Here is a 26,249-nt window from a genome sequence, read left to right as displayed (position 1 = left end):
TCAATCTGGGACAGGCAACCAGAGTGAAATGGTAGGCGCCTTTATTGGTGCTTTAATGGGATTGATGTCAATCTGTGGACAAAACAGAGATTCAGATTTTAAGTACCTGCGAAGGTTCAAGAGGGGAACAGGAAGAAGAAAGTAGCTCTTTCTCTTGACTGCTCGATGAAGAGGACAATCTCTAAACAAGATAAATTAATTTTATTCCTTCTCAACATTCCAGTTAAGAAAATATTCTTCCCAATTCTTGGATTCTCCACCAGATTCTTTATGAAAGCATTACATTTCATGACAATTTTTTAGGGTAGGACTGTTGGTAATCCTTCATCTTCAGAGAAAAGACATTGAGAGATAACGAATGAGGATTGTACATGCAAAGTGGATGATCTGTTCACTTTACCGTGCTTTTAAAGAGGTTTTAAATGCATTTAGTGTCCTCACTCACAGTCTCAGGCAACTAAAAAGGCTACTAGGTTATATAAATATCAGTTACAACAGACAGGACATGCATGTTGTCCACAAAGCTGTACTTGTAATTCTCTCTTCATCAGCTTCTACTCAAAGTGGAAAGCTATTATCTTATCTTTGTTCTTTTAAATAAGGTTTCAAGTTTACCAGATGTAGGGCATGAAATGTTTACACATCTAGTACCTTAGGAGTCAGGGCATTTTACTGTTTGGTAGACATGTTTTCTTGTTATAGTTCCATTTACAACAAATTCAGAACAACCTATAATCTGTTCCTAACTGTAATGACACCTGTAGAAAAAGCTAGTCACTACTGTAGATAAGACAGAATTGTGTATTTTGTAATGTGTAAGGCATTGCATAACATTTCAATAGATGTCATGTTGATGGTAGTTTTGAGAAGGCTATCTTGTTTAGAACAAAATTGCTCATGTAACTCAAAATGTGTCTCCCCATTCAAGTAAAGCATGGGTCCCTAACCCAACTCAAGTGTAACTTGGACAAGTGGATGGGAAACCAGAAATTCATCCCTGGTTTGGCACCTATGTCTCCAATGGACACAGGTAACCTGTAAATGGTTCAGCTCCCAGGCCCCTGCTTACACTTATCAAGGGTATCAGAACTTGTCAGAGATTTGGGATCCATGGCTAGGTTTAAAAAGGTCCTTGTGGTCGTTAGTCTAGTAAACACCTATGAACCTATAATCAGAGGATGACATTATTTTTAACTTGGAAAGGAAAAGCAAAATTAGGTATTCATTCAAGGATTATTCATGTACCTCCCAACCATCATTGTCAGAAATATTTCAGTAATTATAAAAACATTATTTTTGTTTGAAAAGGAATCCTTACAGCCTTTTAATCATCAAAAACAACGCAAAAGAAAATATCCAGCCCAAATCAGAAAAGGGCATATAGAACCAGCAATCTTCAAGATATCTTTTACATTCTCTTAATCCCTACCAGCTCCTCAATACTCCTTGGAGGCAAGTTTAGAAGTCACATTTCATTCTTATAACAAATAACTAAAAACACATGGGTGTTGCAAACAATTCAACAAGGTAGCATGATATTTTTCAGAAACTATGATGACATATAACCTCATACACTACATCAGCTTGTGGTAAGTAAGAATCTGAATAAGGAAGAAGACTTGCCTGAGCTTGGGAGCTTCTACATATCTCATAATAATTGTAATGCTTTGGCTAGGGATGCAAACTCTGATGTCTGCCTGTGTAGAATAATGAGGCTAAAATTGTCCCCTTTGAAGAATAAATTTAGGGAAAAAATCCTGCATACCCACTTCTGGAAATAAGTAGTTTTCAGAATGCCTGCCAAGGATCTGGTCGATGAACTCATGCTTGTCACCTGTGTGGAGGGCCTTTATGATCCCTATCTTTCTTCTTGCAGGTCTTCCTGTTTTATGGCCTATAACCACTAAAAAGGCTTACAAACTCCAAAAGGAAAGAGAAATTCTTACTATTCAAAGAAGACCCTTAAGCATCATATGATTTTTCTCCTCCTGAATCAGTGAATTTTTCCAAGAGTATGACACCCTCCAGGCACTTTGCCATAATCTTGACTCCAGTATAGGACTGCCCTTGCTAAGATGGTTCTCTGACTTCACCCCAGCTTGGACATCCATTACAAGAGATCAGTAGGTTCTAGACATGGTCTGTCTAGGCCATGGTCTGGAGTTCACTGCTCCTTCCCGGAAAGGCTTTCATTTATGGAGTAGTCTGTATAAGTAAATCTCATAGGATATACCCAGGCTCTGCTGTTCAAAGAGGGCTGTGGATGTTATTATGGCTTCAGAGATGAGTTGCATGGTTTACTTCTACCTCTTCCTGTTTTTTTCCCTTTCTGGAGCTTAATGACTTCAACCATCAAAACCATTACTTTCAGTTCCATATGCTCCCCCTGCATGGTCTTACTGGATATGATGGATGTCTTCTGGCATATGCTTCATCTTTATCAAATGATACATAAAAATCAGTGTATACCAAGATTATATATTTCTTGCTTTGAAGGTGATATGGGCCTCCTCAAAATTGATTACCTATATTGATCTGCAGCCATGGGATTGCATATGTATCTACTGACCTCGTTAGATCCAGATATAGTTAAAGTTTTAAAACATGAGGAAAGGAAGTTAAAGATGATCTCTGCTTAGTTTAGCAGAAGCATTCCAGGGTCAAGTGGGAATGGAAACCAAACCAGAAGTTGACAAAAGAAAAAAATCAAAAGAAACAATATAAGGAGAATGATCAGATAAGAATGAATGAAAGAAACGTGGAAAAGCCATAAATATAGAGGCAAGTATAGAATCTTCTGTAACAACCTCATTTTGATTAGGATTTGATGCAGGAATGATTAAGGAGAAGTACACAACACATCAGCTACCTTCAGTCACATCTACAGACTTCCTCTACTGTACAGATCAGTTTGCTTTCCACATTTCAGAGTGCAGTCCTTTGCCTGTTCTGCTCAGTTCAGCAGGGCAGACAGAGAGGACTACATTGGATGTGTTCTGTCTTCTGTAACATGGGAGATGCCAGTATTAATTCCTCCTAAGTCCTCATGTCATCTCAAAGTTCAGGGAAGAAAGACTAAAACTCAGTCTCATTATCCCTTGGTAACCAGGAAGGTTATGATTTTAGGCTCTAAAGACACCAGTGTTACAGGAAACTGTATTTCATCCCAGGATAAGGATGTCCTGTAGCCTGTACTACTGGATACAACCAGCATGAGCTTAGTGTAAAGATCTGATGAAGATTGTACATTTGTACAGAACAGTAGCCTGTACCACCTACGTCTGTCATCTGCTTGTGATCCTGATATAGCTATTACTTCTATATGATTTTGATCTCTCTTATTCCATTGTCATGCTGCATGTGTCACCTAGTCATTTGTTCTGTCACATTCTAGAGGGCCTTATTATATATTAGCAGCAGCAGTTCCTGAAAAGAGTGCTGAATCTGTCTCTTTTTTGATGAAGCCCTATCCTGCATTAGACGTGAACATCATGGTTGACTGTTTTGCCCATCCTTAATTTGAGCCTACTAGTTCATCATGGTTAAAGTTAATTTCTTGAATAGGGTATCGTCCAGAATGTACTCACACTTCCTTTCAAAGGTAGCTTATGAGATGTCCATTGATTCAGTCCATTATACAAGATATTGGGGAGATAGTAGCCAGAAGAGAGTGTGCACCTCACATCCTGGATGTGCACCAGTAGCTCAGGTTTTCCCGCATCTGGAAATTAGACAGACAGGACAGTTGCTCATCTCCTTCATGCCAGGCACAGAATGACTTGCAATTGTCAAGCAGAGACTTTACAATTGGATTACCAGCTGTATAATTTTCTGCCATCAGGCCAGTAACTCACCACTGTGGCAGCTATAGTGCATGTTTTAAGAATGTCTCCACTGTAAACATCAGTACAACACCCCCATGATCTTTACTACACACCTTCAAGCATTATTGTCTGAAACATTATTTAAGAAGAGGAGCTACATTTGAGAAGTCAGTTCTCCAGAACTCTGGTGTCTTATCTCTGTGCTTGTGAGATCCTTTTGCTCCTTCCAACCTTATTGTAATGATTTGAGGTTCCCAACCAAGACTCCATCAGGGGTGGTCCTAAATGGTATATACAGCAGATAAGTCATTACCTTCATTTAATCTATGAGAGGATGCATCTTGTTTGTTCAGGAATAGCTGTTATACATCTTCCTTAGATATTGGAATTCCCTGTAAGTTGGGCAAATATATACTTTTATTTTTTTGCCTAATAATGTAGATGTTAAAAATTCATTGCTGATTTTATTTTTTAAGAAGGGGCTGACTAGTGGCATCAGGATGAACTCACAGGTTCTGTGCATGTACATTTTTGTAGCTGCATGTTACATCACAATGGACAGTCAGATGTTCACAAATGAAGGACTGTACAAAAACTATTTGTAGCGCACCCGCAGGTGTAGCTGAAGTAGATATGGGTTCCTTCATACCTGACTCTGGTGACACCCCTTCTTTAGGCCCAACACCCCAAGGTAACAAGTGATAACAGATTTTATTCTAGGTGACACTTTAGTTTTAAAGGGCAATAGCACAACAGCAAACAAATTATTTCAACAGTGCACCAGTTAGTAGTAAGGCAGAGTGAGACATGCATGTACTGAAACCATACATTTACTCCCTTCCCTAGAACTCAACAGAAAAGATCTTGACATTCAAACATGCATACAAAGGCAATATCAATGAGCAGTAAAGGTTTTATAATGCAGCAATACAAACACGGAAAAAAATGCAATGTCATTAAGGGGGAAAAAAGGGTTACAATACAACAGTACAGATATGAAAAAGATGCAATGTCATTGAGTAGTAAAGATTCTTGAAGGCAGCAGTACAACACGAGAAAAATGCAATGTCACTGAATAATAAAGATTTATAATGCAACAATACAAATATGAGAAAATGTAATGTCACTGAACAATAAAGATTTATAATGCAACAATACAAATATGAGAAAATGTAATGTCACTGAACAATAAAGATTTATAATGCAACAATACAAATATGAGAAAATGTAATGTCACTGAACAATAAAGATTTATAATGCAACAATACAAATATGAGAAAATGCAATGTCATTTAGCAGTAAAGTGTCTTTAAGGCAACAGTACTAACACCCTTGTAAAGTGTCTTTAAGGCAACAGTACTAACACCCTCTATCCCCTAGATCAATCTAAACAGACCAACTATGAGACACTCTGTTGTACCCTGTTCACTGGCCAGTGACTACTTACAGTCCTACTGCCAGCATGATGGGGCCCAAGGTTGGAGCTCATATGGATCCAAGCTATTTGTAATCCAGAAAGCATTTAGTGGGGAATCCGCAATCTTATAAAAGTATAAAAGAATTATGGCCAAAAGCCTTTCACCACTCCATCGAGAATATCCCAGTGACCAGGCACTGCAGTTCCTCTGATGAGAAAAACAGAAAATCACCCACCAGAACTCTGGTAGTCATCTATGGCACCAATGCACTAGGCCCAAGGGAACTCCTTTTCTTGCTGAATCATATGCAGGCATGAAACTACTAGTTTCAGAACTTCTCCTGAATTCACAAAATACCATCATCCAGGATTTCAGCAAGAGACAGACACAAACTGCTACCTCACTTCTCTGTCCCAAAACACTTGAAGAAAAAAAATCCAGACATGCTGCAAGGCCCTTTTCCCTTCAGCTAGTCTTTCAGTCTTCCCTCCTTCAGCTGGTGTTCCAGTCTCCTCTCTTTCACTTTGAAAATTGTCTTTTATATTCCTTGTAGTATAATGGAAAACTGCAGTCTATTACTTCTACAATGAAATACAGTGGGAGTTACATACTCATAGAGAATGTAATCAAGGACACATGAAGGAGGTTGTGTTTTTGTAAAAATCATCTGTTACTGTGGATATCTGTTTCAAAATTAATGTAAAAATGCATTAGATCACTAGAAAAATAAGTCACTAGATTTGTTACTAAACAAAACCACAGGAACAGTTTGGTTTACATGTAATTCAGTCTGTAAAAGTATATATATAAAACAATGCATGTTTTAAAAATAATGTGACCGAATCACAGACATATTTATCTGTACTCCTCAGCCGCTGTTGCCTGAGGGTTGAGTAAAGGGATTGTACTGGTGAATGAGGAAAGGAGCTGGTAGCAGCTGATGGCCAGCTGCAGGAGAAGTAAAAAAATGGGAGTAAGCAATAGACTATTACATGAAAAAAGATATTGTTATATGAAAAATCAGAAGTAGTTAAACTGAAAGATAAAAGTATAAGTGCTACTAATGTAGAAAACATTTATTTTTAAGATGTGGAATACAATATATGTAAATTTTTGATAAAGATCCACAATTTGTAAGACATAAATTCAAGTTATTTTTGAGTGCATGGGAATTCAGGTGCATTGCAACTCATCAAGTTGAAAAAAAATTATTTGAGCAGTGAAAAATCTCATAAGAAAGAGAATACAGAGTTCCAGATTCCAAAAGATTTGCTGTCAGTGTAGGTCTGTCCTGATTCTGAAACACTTGATCTCAGTGTAAGTAACTTACTTTGGTGTAAGGCCAGATTCCAAAAGATCTGCTCTTAATGCAAGTGGCCACTTATACTGAGAGTGAGTCTTTTGGAAACAGCCCCTTAAATATACTGTTGTGCAGGGTATTGGATTATCCTTTGCATGGTTGCTGATGGGTAGAAGGCTTAAAAGTAAACTTCCAGTTGCTTGCTTTGTGTTTACCATCCTGAAGGTAATTTGGCTCAGCTGCTTAGAAGAAGCCAGGCCAAACATTAAATTTATTATGATGCTAACCATTTTATCTAGAAGTGTTACTGCTCAATGCAAACAAGAAGCTCCACTCCCTACAAGCTCTCTTCACCCCAGAGAATGCTGATGTCTGTGCAGTCACTGAGACATAGTTTAAAGCCGCAGACAGCACACTGGTCGAGCAAGGCTATGATGACTTCCACACATTTAAACCAGCTACTACACAGATAGGGACTGAAGGTGGAGATGTCTCAATTTTCATCAAAAGTAAATATACCTCAAGACTGCTAAAACAGGACAATGCACTTGAGTTTTTCCATGTTCAAATCACCAAAGGCAAAATTCCATACCACTTCCTTGCAAGCACTAGGTCCCCCTATATGACCAAGGAAAAGGAAACCCATAACGTGTATTTAAGCTTATTGGAAACACTCACCATCCAACCCAATACCTTATTCATGGCCAGCTTTAATTACACCATTATTAACTAGGAATTGTATATGACACCAAACGTGCAGGCACAGGGATTCCTGGATTTTGTAAACACAAACTCCCTGGACCAGATTGTCACTAAGCTGACCGGGGGTGGGCAAATATATCTGATTGATTCCTCACTAATATGGAAGAACGTTGTACACACCCCTAGTGTAATGCCCTCTTTGGTAAGGTCAAACCACAAAATGGTCTTCTTTGAATTAAAGGTAAAACCCGGAACCCCAGCTAACCCTGGAATGTTCAGAAACTACTCCAAGGCTAACATTCTACTTCAATAACCTGGCACAATTTCAAGCCTCCCCATAAACCGTGAGAACACTACTGCCTATGCATAACTGTTCACAGAAATCCTATACAAGCATAGAGACAGCTGTACCATCATCATCATCATCAACATCACCACCACCAGGAATACATATAGAACTAACTAACTTAGAAAAAGAAACCACCTTGTGGAATCACAACATCATTAGGCCTTGTAACAGAAGGAAGAAAATCATGGCAAAAATTAGGAGGTGTAACACAGGATAAAAACACTCTTATCTACCTAAGCAAACAACTCAGAGGAAAAATAAAGACTACCAAAGCTAAATTTGAGGTAAATGTGGCTTCCCAGGCAAAGGATAACTACAAGGCATTCTTTAGCTATGCTCAAAATCTCAAAGGCAATACACAGTTGTGTGCAGAGCTCAGTGTTAATGGAGCCACCTATACTAAGCCAGAAGATATAGCAACCAATTGACAGACAAATTCATCTCTAACTTTATCCCTCTCTCCCTTTCAATGCTCCCTCAGAAAATACAATCAAATATAATTCCCCCTACTATTATTAGGGGGTGGTGCAGTGGTGCAGCAATTAGTGTTATCACCTCAAAAAGAGGTTCTCTGGTTCAGTTCTCAGCTGGGTGCCTTATGTGCGGAGTCTGGATGTCCTCCCTGCTTTCGCTTAGGTTTCCTTCTGGTGCTTTGGTTTTCTCCCACATTCCAAGGACATACAGTAGGTGGATTGGACACTCTAAGTTGGCCCTTGGTCTGAGTGAGTATGTGCAAATGTGTGGTGCACCCTCCAAGGAGGGTTGAGCCTTGGGCTAGCAATCTGAGCCTGTACAACCTGTAACTGCTACAGAAAAACAAGCTTTGAAGGGTGCTTGTTGCCCGATGTGCCACATGGTGTGAGAAATGGAGAGCGACAGCGAGACTATTATTAGGGAACAGATCTTCAATTGTCTCTAAGGCCAAGAAAAGTGAATTGATGGGCCCAGACAATATCCCAGGATGCCTTTTAAATAGCACAAACCATGACCTATCAGGCCGTCTGGAATTGCTAATTAACAATAACCTTCAAACAGGCTTCAAGTTACAGACTAAAGCAAAGCAGCTACCTATGACTGAGACTGTTGCAGATAAGATACCTGTATCCAGATATGGACATCTATAAAGAAAACATTAAGATGTATTAGCTGTACATATCAAATGTGTACATTATTTGATCATTGTAAGGACTGCAAGGTACTTTAAAATGTTTCTGAATGTGCCTGATTTCCATTAAAAAACAGGGACATGCTAGTACAGTGAAGTAATGGATTCAGGAACAGTGTAAACGTAACTAAACACAGCATATGTATTTAGCATGAATAACTGTTCATCTTAATCTTATAAAAAGGGGGACAAAGAGCATATGTGTAGTATAGGTTTAAGAATGATGTAATCCAAAGCATACTGCACATTCTATGGTCTTGCTTTCAAAAAGTGCCAGTTGCAAGAAAGATTTTGAGCTGTGAATTTCACTCTCACCTCTGCCTTATTATGTAACTGTCACAAACTTTATCTAAAGAAATGGAGTCATTTTCAAAAAAGGGCTTGGCTAAAAAGCACATTATGAATCCATAGTTGCAACATTTTCTGGAATATATTTATGAGAACTCCCCAACCAAGTATTCCACTCATACCTCTCAACTGTACAGACACAGAATGCCCAGATTTTTGCCTCATATTTTTGGTCTATTTTTCATAAAGTTGTGGTTTTACAGAAAATTACTGGCAAATCATTCAAGACTGAAGTTAGAAAATAATGGCAGACATTTGAGTTTCAGAATTCCTGCCCTTCAGAAAATCCATGCTAATGCAAAGCCTGTTTCCAAGTCTGTAAGAGCAATATTTAAAAATTGTCCCTATTTTTGGGCCTTTGTCCCACTTTTATTTATGGATTTGTCCAGATTTCTTGCTCTGAGAGTTTGAGAGGTATGATTCCACTAACAACATGGTAAGTTTATATTCTCTATTAACTGACCCAGTAGCCTGAACGTAGTGGATTTCTGGAGCATGCATTGCCAAAATAATCCCACTGCCTTTGTGCAGAGGCTGAATGTCTACTAAGTGAGGACGACAGAATATATATAAAAAGATACAGGCATTCAATACTTGTAGCAATGATAAATTATGTCTTTATTTAATGGTACCTCTGGCAGCTCAGAGAAGTGCTTGATATTTCAGGTATACCGTGTGTAAGACTACCAGCAAATGTGTTTCTTAATGCAACACATGTATAACTTTTTGTATAAGACTGGCATGTGTCTCTAAAGAATGAAAGTTGAGACAAAGTGAAATTCACTAGACAAAAGTCAGCTACTACCCATCTGATGCTGCTGCCAAAATGTCGCATGGTTCTGTGTACAGAGGTGGTGTAGTTTATCCCCCATAGTGCGTAAGATTTATTCTGTTTATCGCACATATGAAGCTTTATTTCACTTAAGGAATACCTTCAGAATTTTAAACTTGTATGAAAATGCTTTGCGTACTTCAGGCATATACTTTAAGAGCAGCAAATGCTAGAAAGTTTCTTGTTTTATTATATTTAGTAGACTGTCACCATAGTACTGCACTATTTAATCTGGTACCTGAGCTTTGATTTCCATTTTAAGCATATGAAAAAAAGGCACATCTCTTAACTCTGATATGCCACAGTAATTTATAAGAATTTTGCCTGCTTTTATCAGAAGTTATGCACATCTTTCTCTGCCTTACTTAATAACAGGCCTAATAATAGTATAGTGGTAGCAGCTGTACTGCTCAAGGAAATTTGATCAGAGCAACATCTGTGGCTCAGCTTTTGTGAATGATGTTGCATTATGAAACCCCATACATGGAAATAAAGTGCGGTAATGTAAAATGTGTCACATGTATTGCTTTCTCAGGCTCCAAAATATGTCAGAAAAATAATCCACATTAACAAGTAAATAAATAATAAAGCTCACAGCCACAGATGCAGTTTTAGCATACATGATAGTAGGTAGAAAACTAGTGGGAGATGAGACACAAGCATTATGACTCATAATCTTCCAGTTCCCTGCTGACAGCTGCAACCAGTTTCCAAGTGGATTTGCAGCAGCTGTCTTCTGCATATGTGATAACTCCTACATGCATGCACATAGACACACACACACACACACACACACACACACACACACACACACACACACACACACACACACACACACACACTTTTCTGTTGCCAGGTTGCTTCCTGGCTTTTTCACCTTTCATAGAAAATATGCAATATAACATTACTTCTAAGAAATAAATCTTCAATCCTCATAGCTTCCCTTTAACTATGTGTAGTATGCCTTCCTGTTTTAATGTTTATACAGCTAAGCAGGACATGACAGCCTCTTTCCTGTCTCACACTGCTGTTGTACTCAAATGAATACATTATTTCACGTCTTTTGTTTTTCCCTGTAGCAGCCCTTGAGCAATGTACACGTTGCCTTTGATAGTTTTTTCTTGACTAGATCTGTTTTGTCATTGTCCTTCCAGATTTAAGTTTTCAAGGAACAGATATACTAGCTGGAACATCTTTAGTGGTTTTTACATTATTATCAAGGTTTTATTTTATTTTATTTTTTTTTTTTGCTGTTTTATAAACCCATTACCGCACACTCTAATGCTTTCTTGTTCTTTTCTGTCTCCTATTCACACTGCTCTGTCACCTCAAGGTCATAATGTATGACTTCCATGCTTTTTGATGTTTGTTTTCAGTGACTAGATTGCTTTTTATATGTCCTGCATTCCTCCTTTTAGCTTAGGAGACTTGAGAATATAGTCCTGTGTGTGTGTGTGTGTGTGTGTGTGTGTGTGTGTGTGTGTGTGTGTGTGTGTGTGTGTGTGTGTGTGTGTGTGTGATGCAATGGACTGGCATCCCATCCAGCAGTATGTTTGTGCTTTATGCCCATTGAGTACTAGGATAGTTCTTGGAACCCCCGTGATCCCAAATAGAATAAGGCAGGTGTTGGAGAATGGGTAACTGATTGAATTACTAGGCTGATGTCCTTCCTCATACTTTTTTCATCTCCTTAAGCATAGGTAATAAACATAATTTGCAGGAAGGTTTATCTTCATCCAGTGTTTCTTTGACATTAGTAATAATGACAATAAGCGTGAGTACATAACCTCCCAGTAAGTCATTTCACAGCCACTTTGCTACCCTCATATTTATCACATTCTGCTCCCTGTCAATTTTGTGATTTGCAGCTATTGTTCAGCACAACCTTCAGGGCAGCCATGGTGGTGCAGCGGTTAGCGTTGTCACCTTACAGCAAGAGGTTCTCCAGTTCGATCTTCAGCTAGGGTGCCTTCTGTGCGGAGTCTCCATGTTCTCCCTGTGGTCGCGTGGGTTTCCTCCAGGTGCTCCGGTTTCATCCCAAAGACATGCTGTAGGTGGATTGGACACTCTAAACTGGCCTCAGGCATGAGCGTGTGCATGTGTGTGCCTTCTGTGGAAGGTTGGGCGCCGGGCTGGCAACTCGACACTGTAAAACTCTACTGCCAATCATGAGTGGACAGGTGATCCACTGTGGCGACCCCTAACTGGGAAAAAGCCGAAAGAAGTTCAGCACAACCTTCAATGTATTTAAAAGTTTTCATGTAAAACGGCATCAAAAGCTTTGCTGAACTAGGGGTAAAACATATCTACCACCCTTCCTAGATTTGTCAGTGTGATTGTGCAGTTAAATAACTTGAATCATTTGAAAGGATTTTCCTACTGAAAATCCATGTGACATTTGATCCTGCATCGATTTGTATTCCAGAGATGTCACATTCTTCTCTGGAAGGAAGGCATGCTCTTATTTCCTGGAGCTCCGAGGACATCTTTGTTCTCAGTCATTGAGGATTAGGTAACAAATGTAACAGAGAAATTATTTATCAGTGACACCATTTAGGTTTATTAAAGATCAAGAATAAGATACATTACTGGTTCACTGTGATAATGTAAACACCTTTGCTGTATCTTTCACCTTGTGCTTATTTGTAACTACATATAGTTTAAATAAAATTGCTCAGAATAAAATCAGCCAAATAAATAAATAAAACAAGCAGTAGAATTTCTGCAGCAAAGTCACCTAAGCTAGGGTTGCCAATATTTTTACACTGACAACTATAATGGTGTCTCATATGCACACTTTCTGCAGAGCAGATGGTCAAGAATCTGTACAGTGGAGCAGTGTGGAACTTTTGTGATCTTGTTTGACCAGTGTTGTTAAACACATTTGATGATACCAGGTCCAGATTTTCCATCTGGTGTGGTATTCAGTCCTACAAAGCCCAGATAGAAGTTTACCCTACATTTACAGATTTGGGATCCGGTATGGTAGATCTGTTATATGCCAGTGAAACAAGGGTCTTGCCACCAAATGCATCATCTCCATTTCTTGTAACATACCATCATATGTGGCAACTAACTTGCAACCATGGCAGCTGGTAACCCAGCCAACATGTCAGTATAACACTGGAAACATTTGAAATGAGGCCAGCAAACTTTTTTCGGTCTTATACTATGATAGAGTAGTTGTGAGTAATAAATAAGTACAGTAAACACACTCAAATTATGCCTTAGCAAAACATTGATGTTTCTGTACACGTGTTCCTGTCCTTTCACTGTGACTTCTGCTGTTGATAGGGAACAATTTCATGAACTATGTAACTGCATCGTATTACACTGACAGCAAATGTTAACTTCAGCCACTCTAAATAAATGCCCAGAGGGGACTGCCCCCCCCCCCCGCACCCTCAAATGACTAAATAATGGACTTACCAGAGTAATGGATATAAGAAATATGCTCTTTCTGCTCCCTCTGCAGTAATAACTAATGATGAAGTTGAATGATGAAGTGAAGTTTACTGGAAGGTGCACCTGCCGGAGGTGGTGTAAGGTTTGTTACTGCACATCCTGTGAAGTACTTAAAGAAATTTTTTCCAGTACATGCATCACTCACTAGTAAATGCAATTAACTTAAAGGGAACAGCGAAATGGATGTTAACACTTATTAGGTATGTATTTTCAGGCCCTGGATAATTTTTATTTACACATTCTCTTATCTTTTTTCTGTGTTCTGAACTCAGCAACCAACAATTTATTTGATCAGTCATCAGAAAGAGCTAATATCAGATTTTTCTGGGACAGCTCATGGTGGACAAAAATAGTGATGGGGGCCAAGACTAACAGTAAAAACATGCTAGTACCATGAATACTTACATAGGATAGCTTGTTGCAGACATAGGTTACCAAAGGCTAATAACACCACCTCTAGTGTTGACTAGATGACTTGGTCTGAGTTCTAACCAGCAACATCGCTAGCCACATGGGAGAGCAATATTTGGGAAAGTTGACTTGGAAAGTACTTGTAATTACATACACCGTAATAAAATGTTATTTTGAGAAGCCCTGGATATTATAGCTTCATAGGTGTTTACTAGGCTAATGATTAAGAGGGCCTTTTGAAGCCTAGCATTGCACCCCAAATCTCTGACAAGTTCTGATACCCTGATAGGTGTAAGCAGGAGCCTGGGAGATGAAACATTTACAAACTAGGGCCTGGGAGATGAACCATTTACAGGTTGCTTGTGTCCGTTAGAGACATAGGTGCCAAACTAGGGATGAATTTTCTGTCCCCCATCCAATTGTCCAGGTTGTACTTGAATTGGGTTAGGGAGGAGCTCTGCTTTATATGGATGGGGAGCCTGTTTCAGAGATGGGATAATCTCTGGGATGCATACCTGTCTCTCCAGCAGGTCCTATTTATATCACAAGTAAGGTTTAAGTCTTTAGAATGGGTAATTCTGGTGCTGTTTGTTTTGTAGATATGCAGGAAGTCCATCAGAGTGGGGTCTGACAATACCCTGTATGCCAGGCATCAATCTCCCCTCAAAAGCCTGTAGGAGACAAAATACGGGGATAGAGCCTTGAGACAGTCTGCATAGGACATTTTACTTACACCCTGTATTCTTTTAGTGAGGAACTTCTGTGGACATTCCAGTTGTTGGATATGCCTGGTTAGGTACATACCAAAGGGGGCATTGTACTCAATGATAGGTCTGGTGAATGCTGAATACAGTGGAACAATGACTTTCTTGGACTTAGATGCCATACCTTTGTTTATAAGTTGCCCAACATAGAATGATTTTCTCACTACTGTAGACACATGATGGTCAAAGGCCAAATTACTATCTATGTTTGTCCCCAAGTCCCTGACTACTGGGCTAACTCTAAGGGGTATGTTGCCAATATGATAGTTACTAGGGGTGGATGACTTCCCGAAGGATACTTTTATGCATTTCTTGGCATTTAGTTTTAGTCCATGGCTTTGACACCAGTTATTTGTCTGTCAGCCCTTCCTGGAGAACATTTGTGTCAATTGGGGATTTTGTGACTGCTCCTAATTTGCAGTCATCTGCACATTTAGTCAGCCAGAGACCACTGACATTGGCCTTGACTTCAGAGAATTAAATGCCAAAAAGGAGCGGTCCAAGGACTGACCTCTGAGGGACTCTACTTGTGACTGCACTCTTTGTATAGGTGGACTCTCCAATTCTAACTTCCTGGGTCCTGTCAGTGAGTCAGTTGATATTAATTGATGTGGACAATAATTTATCTAATATGTAATATAATAATAAATGATATAGTTTGCATAGCAATGTATTTTGTATTTCGCCATTTTAGTGTCTGCCAAGCGATACAAGTTAAAATGTACAAAGGTACATATATTTCACACTGGAACAGAAAATAATTAATTACACAGATAGAAGGAAAACTGTAATACAAGGTAAATAACCTGATGGAAAGAATACCAAAGACTTAAATGAGTGAAGTGACCGCAATTTTGTACATGCAGAATGCAGTACAGCCACTTACACAGATATTGACACAACAAAGTCTAGAGCAGTCTGGAGCAGGACTAACCTAATGCATTGTTTTGTCTCAAATAGTTTTTGCTTATTATTTTTCCACAGGTACTGGTGATAATTAACTCAGTTTTTCTCATACATATAAAAACCTGCACAAGGAGCAGCTGCAACTAAACACAGGAGTGTACAGCATGTTGTTAATACATGTATCTGGCTCTTGGCTCAGTGTTTCCCACAATTACATGGAGATAATTATTCTTTCCTGAGTCAGAAACATCTCTTACAACTACTGAATTTTCCTGCAGAATAAGGTTATATTTTTTATGAACAATTTCTCTATATGATTTGAAAGTACAAATACAGTTCTGTTATCACTGTTAAATCATTTATAAATGTGAGTTCCACAATGCAGCTTCTTTTGAAGATTTCATAAAAGTTAAATATAGCTTGTAAATAGGTTACAGTCTAACAAAAAGAAAACAGTGTAAACATCACATTTTACATCCGTTTCCCCGGGCTTCACATCTACCACTTATTGCCCCCAAATTTCAGCAGGTGCTGAACTTGCCCTTAATTAGTGAGGACTGAGTCCCATACTAGTTCTCTACCACAACAGAAGATGAGGTTACTAGAAGAGGCACCTTCTCCAGCTCCCACCCTCAGAGGTATGCCTTAGTGTATGGCCAACAGTGCCCAGCATCTGGTTTATCAGTAGCAGGCCTCACCCAGCCAACCTAGTTTCACAGAGTGGCCTCTTGGGTCACTTGGGCACAGATCATAGGAACCCCGGGTAGAGGACACCTTTTCTAGGACTTTAAAAAGAAAAATCTGTGGTATCCCTCAAAGTCTCAGCAAACCTAGTATGCAACCTATACTGGGTCAAAAACAAACAGAAGACACACTGGCTTTAAATTTCAAATTATTTATTGTGTGGACCTTTTAGAACTGGAAGGAGCATCCCTAATCTGTTAGAAAAATGTGCACTACTCTGCCATCTGAAACTGAACTATTTTAGAAAACTGGAGCTTAATTATAATTTCTCCATAAAATGCATACTAGAACTCAGAAAACTGCCCCACTATTTAAAAGAATATTAAAAGTCTGATATGGGACTGATTAAAGCTGACATTACACACTAATATTCCATCCATCTTCAACCTTTTTTCCCATTTTGCACATGGGGTTGGAGTGTCACCAGCAGTGACAATCATCTTGAGGCAAGGTTTACACTACTAGGTGGCTAGCCCTGCCGTGGTAGTTCATTTGTGCCACTCACTCGTACACACACTCTCACCTATGGCCAATTTGGAGTGTCAAATCTACCTACTGCATGTCTTTGGAATGTTACAGGAAAATGGAGCACCAGGAGGAAACCCACATGACCACAGGGAGAACATGCAGACTCCACACAGAAAGCATCCCAGCCAAGAATCGAACCAGAGAACCTCTTGATGTGAGGTGGCAATGCTAACTGTTGTACCACAGCTGCACACCACAATTACACACTAATATTATACATGCTAATATTGTTATGAACAATTATCAAATATTTTACAATGAAAATAAGTGACATTGGTGCTGTTTTCTGATACTTTTACTCATTCAAACTAAGTGCTTTCTTAGTTAGATGCCACATTTGAACAGATCCCCAGGGCCTTAAGGCTTTATTTTTAACATTTTTCACTGAATTTCCACCTTAGCAATTATAACTATGGCTTTCAGCCTGTACTCATTCAAACTAAGTGCTTTCTTAGTTAGATGCCACATTTAAACAGATCCCCAGGGCCTTAAGGCTTTATTTTTAACATTTTCACTGAATTTCCACCTTAGCAATTATAACTATGGCTTTCAGCCTACTTAGGTGTTCACTTATAGATTTATACACATGTTCATTAATATTATGATATGTTTTTTACACACAAACCTGACGAAGTATTTATTTGTTACAAAAGCGATCCTTGTTAAAAGTGTTTTAGTTTATAACTTATTGTTTATTCTGATAGATGACTAGTGGTACATCTTTTTGTTAGTTAATTAGTCATTTTTTAGTGAGTTGGATTCTTAATTAATAAAGTTTCCATTAATAAATTAGCCTTAATAAGCTGTTCTTATATTATATATTTTAATTTGTCCCTAGCTTTTTAGTTTTTAGTTTCAATTCTAAGGTAGCACAGTCTCAGTTTACACTATGGTGTTAAGGAGGAAGGGGGACTTGGTTAAAGGAATGAGTTTATTGCTTTTATTGCTCTTAACAGAACCACCCCTGTAACCACTCCCTTGCTCCAGATAACCTGATTATATATAAATAATGAATGTCTTTAATGCTTTTCATTATACTCAACTAGGATCACTTGTTTGTGTGTTTCAATAAAGGATATTCCATTTTAACTCAGCTGTGGACTACCAACTGCTATTTTCTATTTTATTATTTTGTAGTACATATTTTACAGTTCGATTTTTATTAGTGAACTGGGTACAAAACATATTTTAAGGAGTGAACTTCACACCATCCATACTGTGAAGTTTCTTCTTTGTTTGTTTCCTTTCTAGGACTTTCCCACTGCTCAGCTGGGTTAGCCAGTGCCATGTGGGGACCATCATGTCTTCCCCTGCCAGTGTTTGAAAGCCTAGACAACACCATTAGGGAATAAGGCCTACAGCCAGTATTAGGTCTGCAGCAGAACACTCTTTCTAGTTTGCACACTTGATTCATGCACAACTTTATACTGACTGCAAGATACCTGACAGTTCAAGCTCATCAAATGCACATTCACCCTTGAGTGAGACTGTGCAAATGCATGCCTTCTGTTTATGGAACTCTCAGGAGTCAGAGGACATAGAAACACAGTCTCTGAGGCAGGCAAGGACAACAAGTTCAACTCACAACCGCTTCCTGTTTGGATGTACCCCTATTTTAAAGAGGTTTGTGGACTTATGATGACCTTGTTGATTAACTCCTGATGAGGAAGAGGCCTTCACTTTCATAAAAAGTATTTATGATTTCTCTTATTCTGCCTTTTTCTAGGCTTAGAATCTTCTTCACCACAAGGCAGGAACTAAAGCATCACCACAATTAGGAAACAACAGCATTATACTGCTAAAATGAGCTGCATAACCTGTTCCATTTTTGGAATGGTAAGGGGCTTGGGTTGTTCTCACATTTCCCTATTCCTAAACAGGATGGATGGTCTCTTTTCTGGATATCACCCAGTTTCAGCTACCAAATCTGCTATATCTGGATTCAGAAGGTGATTCTGCTGCAGCATAGTCCTTTGCTTCCTTAGGGTGCTGCACTTTGTCAGTGAATATAAATAATGTTGTCTGGCTGATCGTCACTCATTTCAACTCAGGCAGTTCCTCAGGTTAACTCTGGATGGGCATGCCTTCAGGAAGGGTAACCATTTGGATTTCTTCATAGCCTAGAGTCCTTGCCAAGGTGCTGACAATAGTGGATGAAGCTTTGTAGGAGAAAGGTCTCAATGTTCTTTCTTACCAGGTCAGTTGTGTTCTGGAAGCCCATCTAGGGATCCAGCATTGGGCAGTCTGCTGGCTGCACTCCTTGGGGGTTGACCTTAAATAAAGAGAGGTTCTGGCTGACTCCTAATCAGACGGTGGCTGTCAGAGGCACAGAGCTGTATTCTCTGCATTGACAGTTTGCCCTGCCCTTGGAGATGGGCCCAAGAGGTCATGGCTTTAACCTCTTGGATGACAACACAATGCATTCTCCAACCTCTTTGGATGCTACGTTTTCTGTACTTAATGCATACATACATAGATACAAATATTTCAAGCATGGACCATAATGCCACCAAAACAGTCATTCCCATAATAAGTGTCCAAGTTGTTCTTAAAAATAGCTAAACTGTTACTTGCTTTAATATAATTGGGTATTCTATTCTATTCTATGCATCAGCTACTCTCTCCACCATCACAGTCACCTTCCTTCTCTCATTCCTGTATAATCCCTTACACAGGTTGTCTGATTATTATCTACTATTCTTTGATAACCCCAAACATTCCCAGAAGGAGTTATCTCTAAATGCGATATATACCTTAAAAGCTATCACAGTTTTTATGGGGTTATTTGCATGCCACCACAAAATCATGGACCTTTTCCTGGTGTCCGACCCCTGTTTCTAAGCACTAGAGTAGTGGGCCATCCCTACCAGTGTGTTGGTGTGCCTTTGCTTCCTACAGCTAAACACATCACTGATTCAAAAACAGAATTGCAGCAGATAGTAAAGGCAACCACAAGGACTTCTATAGTTATGTAAAGAATTTCCACGGCAATACTCAGATTTGCTCTGAGCTACTGCACAATGGCACCTCCTATACCGAGCCAACAGCTATTGCCAATATACTGGCCGACAGATTCAGTGCCAACTTTACCCCTCTCACCCCCCCCCACCAAAGGACCAATCACAATACCAGTAGATTGCCAGGCACTCAGTATTACTGCTGCACAGATTAAAACAGCACTGTACAAGGCCAACAATGCAGCTTCTATGGGACCTTACAATATCTCTGGCTGTATTCTACATGAACTACAGAGTGAGCTGGCACATCACCTGTGTGCCCTGTTCAATCATAGCCTCACCTCAAGCTTTGTTCCTACCGAATGGCACACTTCTGCAGTCATCCCTCTCCACAAAGGACAAGCGACTACAGGCCCTGGGAACTATCGCCCCATTAGCCTGACAAGTCTGATATGCAAAGCTATGGAACACATCATCGTGGACCTAATAAACAAGGATATAGGGAATCTCCAAACTCATGCTGGCTCAACCTGGCCAACTTCTTTGAGTCAGTCACCAGAGCTGTGGATGAAGGCAAGGTGGTTCCTACAGCCTACCTTCATCTGGTCAAGGCCTTTGATACCATTCCCACTCAGGAATCATAGAAAAACGCACTAAGCTAGGCATCAACCCTTATATCACTAGGTGGGTTGCAAACTGGCTCTCAGATAGAACCCACAATGTGAAAGTAGCTGACTCCAAGTCAGACTACCATCCAGTCATGAGTGGAGTCCCACAGGGTTTGATTCTGGGTCCTCTCCTGTTTGGTATCTATTTCTGTGAAGTCCAGGCCAACATGAAGGGACTCTGGCTGACAAAGTTTGCAGATGATTGCAAGTTGGGAGCTGTTATTAACTCCCCAAGTGATGTTGACATCCAACAGAAAGGCCTCACTGAGACCAATGACTGGTGTCAGAACCATGGCCTTAAGCCCAATGCCAAAAAATGTGTCGTCATCCCCTTTGGGAAAAACCCGGTTCCCATGAATTACCACATCGATGGTAGTCCATTGAACACAGAAGGTATTATAAGAGATCTGGGAACACAGGTTGACAGCAACCTCACTTTTGACCACCACATTGCCACTGTGGCCAGAAAGTCATTCTATGTGGCACATCTCATTACTAAGGGTTTTGCATCCAAGAAGAAAGAGGTCATTGCCTCCCTCTACTCTTCCCTCATTAGGCCAATCATCGAGTACAATACCTCATTTGGCATGTACCTCACTAGACACGTGCAACAACTGGAGAGGCCACAAAAGTACCTCACAAAGAGGATCCTAAGCTGTAAACACTTGTCCTTGTTTGTCTTTTCGGCTTTTCCCGGTTAGGGGTCGCCACAGCAGAACTCCAGTCCGCTAATAATTGGCAGTCGATTTTTATGGTGCCAAGTTGCCAGCCCAATGCTCAACCTTCAACGAAGGCACGCCCCTTCACGCATGTCTTTCGGAGGCCACTCGAAAATGGGGAGGACATGCAGACTCCACACAGAAGGCACTTCAGCCAAGAATCGAACAGGAGAACCTCTTGCTGTGAGGCAACAACGCTACTGCTGTACCACCGCGGCTACCATAAACACTTGTCCTATATGGACAAAATCAAAAAACTCCAACTATTCTCTGTCTCATATCGCCTACTTACAGGCGATCTCTGCTTGACTTTCAAAGCCATGTCTGACCCAGTTCTGTTAGAAATGATCCATTTAAAGAAATCTTAATCCCTCAGCACCACACGCTCCAGAGACCTCAACCTCATTACCACAATCAACAGAACATGATGGAGGGACAGGTTCATAACCCAGAGACTGCCCATGCTATGGAATAGACTTCCCATACATGTCAAACAGAGCACCTCACTGGCCCTCTTCAAGAGAAATCTTGATGAGTGGATGGGAAATAGAAAATACACCCTGGGGATCACTCCAGTGGCTCTACTCGACAGATGCACTGGGAACTAAGGTCTGGTGGCACGATGCCAGGGTAATCCTTGTAAAGGCTCCAGGGCCATTAGCCTAGTACACACCTATAAACCTATGAACCTATGAATACCTCAATTGTAGGGTCAGAGGTCCGCAGCATAGACACACACACACACACACACACACACACACACACGCATGCACGCACACACACACACGCACACACGCACACACACACACACACACACACACACACACACACACACACACACACACACACACACACACACACACACACACACACACACACAGTCAACAAACTTCCCTTAGGTTACACTCCCCACAAAGGTACAGTGGTTCTTGGTGGTCTTTATACAATCTGTTATTTATTGATTGCATATTTTTTTTTTTAATTCTTATAAGCCTTGCCTATTGGGCCTATATTGTGATTGAAAATGATCCTTGGACAAGTATTCTTAATCGGTTATCAAATGCAAAATAAATAAAAAATAAAGCTTTAACATGACAATAGCAGTGCCTTTTGCTGTTGAGATTTCATTTGATTATGCTACTTTATTTGTTTTTTCCTCACATGTCACATACGTGCTGAACACAGTTAATATGGGAAACACAGCTAAAGAACACATAGGTGCAGATTCAGGTGGAGACCTGTAATTTGACAGCACTGAATGCCAAGTTTGCAAGTGTTGTACGTGTGCATCATGCTGGGCTACTTATGGGCTTTATTCAGATAGGCCCTGCCTCAACTACTGCATTCAAATTTGCTGCTTATTAGTGCAGGGCTACACTACTATGCAACATTAGGATTATGAATCAGGACAGAGTTGCCTAGCACTTACATTGGTCTGCATAGCTTTGGATAGACAACTTGTCTATAAATCCAGGTCTTGCTGCCAAGATGAACTTCCTGACATCGATTTCAAGGGCATATAATAAAGTATTCTGATTGGAAACATACTTATATATATATATATATATATATATATATATATAGATATATATATATGGAATTTGTAGGTAATTTTAGCCAAGTGTATATAACAGTACCAGTTAAAAAAGGTTGTCTTGCAGTGCAAGATGTGTAACAAATTTTAAAGTTGCTAATTGCTTTTCAATGCAGTTCTCTGCTATTTGCAATTTGCATGGTAGTGCAATGTGTGCTTAGTTTTATAACAGCTACAGTGTTCAACCTTCCATCAATAAATGATTATCGGTCATGGGATGGGTAAGGCCAATCTAATCTAAATATGGAGCACTACCTCGTAGTGGAACAATTGGACAAAATGTGGTACATTTGCTGACAACTTTAACAAGGAAACTCATGGCAAGTGGGAAATCTGTAAAAGTTCTGTTAATGGATTAATATTATTATACATTATTTACTATGTAAATATTCTAAATGTATAACAAGTCATTTCAGTGTGGAAAAGGGTGGAACAAGGAATTTTTAAGATTGAAAAAGAGAAACTTCCTCATAATGAGATATATTTGAATATTTGAGAAGTCTGATAACAGCAGGCTAATGCATAAGAACCCATCTATAACAGACGTTTGGAAATATGTGTGTGTGTGTGTGTGTGTGTGTGTGTGTGTGTGTGTGTGTGTGTGTGTGTGTGTGTGTGTATGCAATGATGTATAAATCTGTGTATGTGAGTGTAGAGGGGTGCCTTTGCCCATGTGATGCATGGGCAACTAAGGACAACACTATCACTGTCACATCTGACAACACTAGTGTTAGCTGGAATACAATTCAGAGAAATGTTAATGAAATGATAAAGAAGTCTTTCTCACTGTGGCCATTGTTGTCCCTGAACCACTTTTTCTCACCACCACAGTAAGTGACTTAGCTGTGGTAAGCAATTACCATGAACAGTAAAGCTTTTTCTTAATTTCAGGAAAAATCAGAGACAAGCCCAGAATAATTTGGAACAAATGATTTCAAACTAAGGACATTTTGTACTGGTATTCACTAAAGCAACTGCACTAAAACATTTGTATTGATGTACATTTTCTAAAGCATAAAATCTTTCTAACACTAACTGTAAGTGTTGTTAGATTATTTAATCTTAACTGTTTTGCAACAAAAATAACATTTGTGATAGGCAAAGCAAATCTCTGAAGTGAAATCAGTGACATACCTGGAAATCATGGACAGTTGAAGGCTATACTACATGCCATTATGTCTCTTCCCTATGTACGAGTAATCCAATCACATGCTCTACACCCACTTTTCTTTAACTATAGACTCTGTTGTGCTGAGCTATTGACTTATTTAATTATTACTTATAGGCCTGGCCTTTCTTTGTGGTGCCCACCATTGCAAATGTTAAGAAGGTCCTACTTATCTGAGTGAGACTCACCTCTTAGTTAAATATCACAGGCTAATGGCTAGTAGCCCAGAAACCTGTCAATTGTTTGTATAATTTAATGAAGGAAAATTTAGATGTTCTTGAAAGTTTGCTAAATAATGAATTATTGTTATAACCAAGACTGACAAGGAAAGGCTTGTTGGTTTTAGATAAGGCATATTATGTTTCTAGAATGTTGTTTTTCTAAACAAGGAAGTAGACTATTTGTAAGTTAAGTGGGCATTAGTTGTGAGAGAGTATGGGTGAAGTAAGTCCTTTAATGAGCAATGGTTGGCAGAGGATTTGATTAATAAGGATTTTGCTGAATTGTTTAAGGTTGTTGCTGCTAAAACTAGTAGAATTGTTAGCCATCAAGAAGTTGATGAAGATATTAATGATCTGCCATTAAGGCCAATAGTGTCTAGTGGTGGTAGTAAGACTGAACCTGTGGCAATTTTAATGTTACACGAGGTTGTTTCTTCCTTTGCTTCCTTTATATGAGACTCTTGATTTTATTTGCAAAATCAAGAATATTTATGTAGGTGACATGATTCATTGGTTAAAATGTACATCGATCTCTGCATCCAGTCATACCGAATTATACTGGTTTGGAGATGATTCATAATAAATTATATGAAACTACTAAATGGTCAGCTGCCAAAATAAGAGTAATAGTTGAGTTTTTAGATACATAACATTTATAATTTTATACAGTTTAGTAATGACTTTTTAATCAGAAGGCAGGGATATATATATATATATATATATATATATATATATATATATATATATATATATATATATATAAATAATATATATATATATATATATATATATATATATATATATATGCGGTGGTGATGGCCCTACGTTAAACTGATTCAGTTTTGACTAATTAGGAGAAAGAATTTGTACACAAATCAAGATTTTTGGACAGCATAATTATATAAAAGTATTTATTGATATTTTTATTTTGTGACATATAACTGAAGATTTGTTACATGAATGTAGTGCTTATTTAAACTGAGCGTCAGTTTTTTTTAATTTAAGTATGGTTTGACTATCATTCATTTGGAGATCTGTAAGGAGAATGATAGTATTAAAACATAAATATAAAAAAGAAACAAGTTCAGAGTATTACTAATTTGCAATATAGCAACATATATCTTACGCGTTGGAAGAACAATGCTAAAGGGCAGTTAGTCAGTGAGATATTTAACAGAGAATGATTTTGTTTTTGAAAACTGAAAGTAAAATATTATTATACAGATCAGAAGCATACTTGACACAATCAGTGCCCTGTGCCATTACCATGAATCAGTGCCCCATCCTCTCACCTTTTCAAGTGAAGTTTACAATGTAACACTTGGCTTAATACATTGTAGCGATCCATGTATTACAGATCCACTCCCTCCCCAGCCCTTCCACTGACGAGCAAAAAGCAAAATAAACGACATGCCAACCAGATTGCCAGATGCACAACACACTTCCCTCCATCCTGTCCAACCATTCAGATCCCATTTCTGTACCCTGCCCTAACCCTTTGAGTCAAACGTGAGTGCTGTTACTATAGTTACATTATAGCAAGCAATTTGGTACAGTTTACAAGAAGACATTTTTTTTTAACTAAAACCTCAATGCCACTAACTCTAATGGTGCAGTGCCTCTAAGTAAACAGAATACTTGGTTTTGCAAGAAACAAGTATTCCCTTTACTCTTTGATCCTGCACCTCTGGGGTCAGTATATTCAACTACTGGAAGTGTAGCCATAATTTTTAAAAGTGGATAGATACAATGCAACATTTACAGTTCCTTTAAAGATCTTTCATTATGAAGGTATATTCAGCCTTAAGTCTGTAAATCAATCATAGTTTTGCTTTATTAAGTAAAGATACGTTATGATACAAATTTGTATTTAAAGCTTTTGTTATATATTCTGTACATCATTTCCCATGTTTTTAAAAGACACTATACAAATTACTTTTTCAGTTGCCTAGGGCATGAGCTATTGAACTTGTCAGCAGTACTGCAGAAATAGTTTATTTAAAAATGATGCCTCTAATCTACAAGTCTTAGTAATGTTGCATGTACGTTTGATAATACCACTAGCTTTATTAGTATGTTTCTTTATCTAAATTATACCCTTTGACCAAAGTAATTATGGGTATGGTATACAGTGTCAGTTCACTGTATATTGGAACTTCAAAAAAG

General features: G+C 38.9%; 1 protein-coding gene across 1 annotated transcript in view; it reads left to right on the top strand.

The window, feature by feature from the left end:
• The window catches only part of CDH15 (cadherin 15), a 394,116-nt gene that overhangs the window by 337,094 nt on the left and 30,773 nt on the right, over positions 1 to 26,249 (top strand). The gene's annotated exons all lie outside the window — the stretch shown is intronic.

This window comes from Protopterus annectens, chromosome 8.part1 (genome assembly GCF_019279795.1).
Source record: "Protopterus annectens isolate FY-2018-M chromosome 8.part1, PAN1.0, whole genome shotgun sequence".
Taxonomy (NCBI): Eukaryota; Metazoa; Chordata; order Ceratodontiformes; family Protopteridae; genus Protopterus; species Protopterus annectens.
This window is presented reverse-complemented; position numbering and strand designations above follow the sequence as displayed.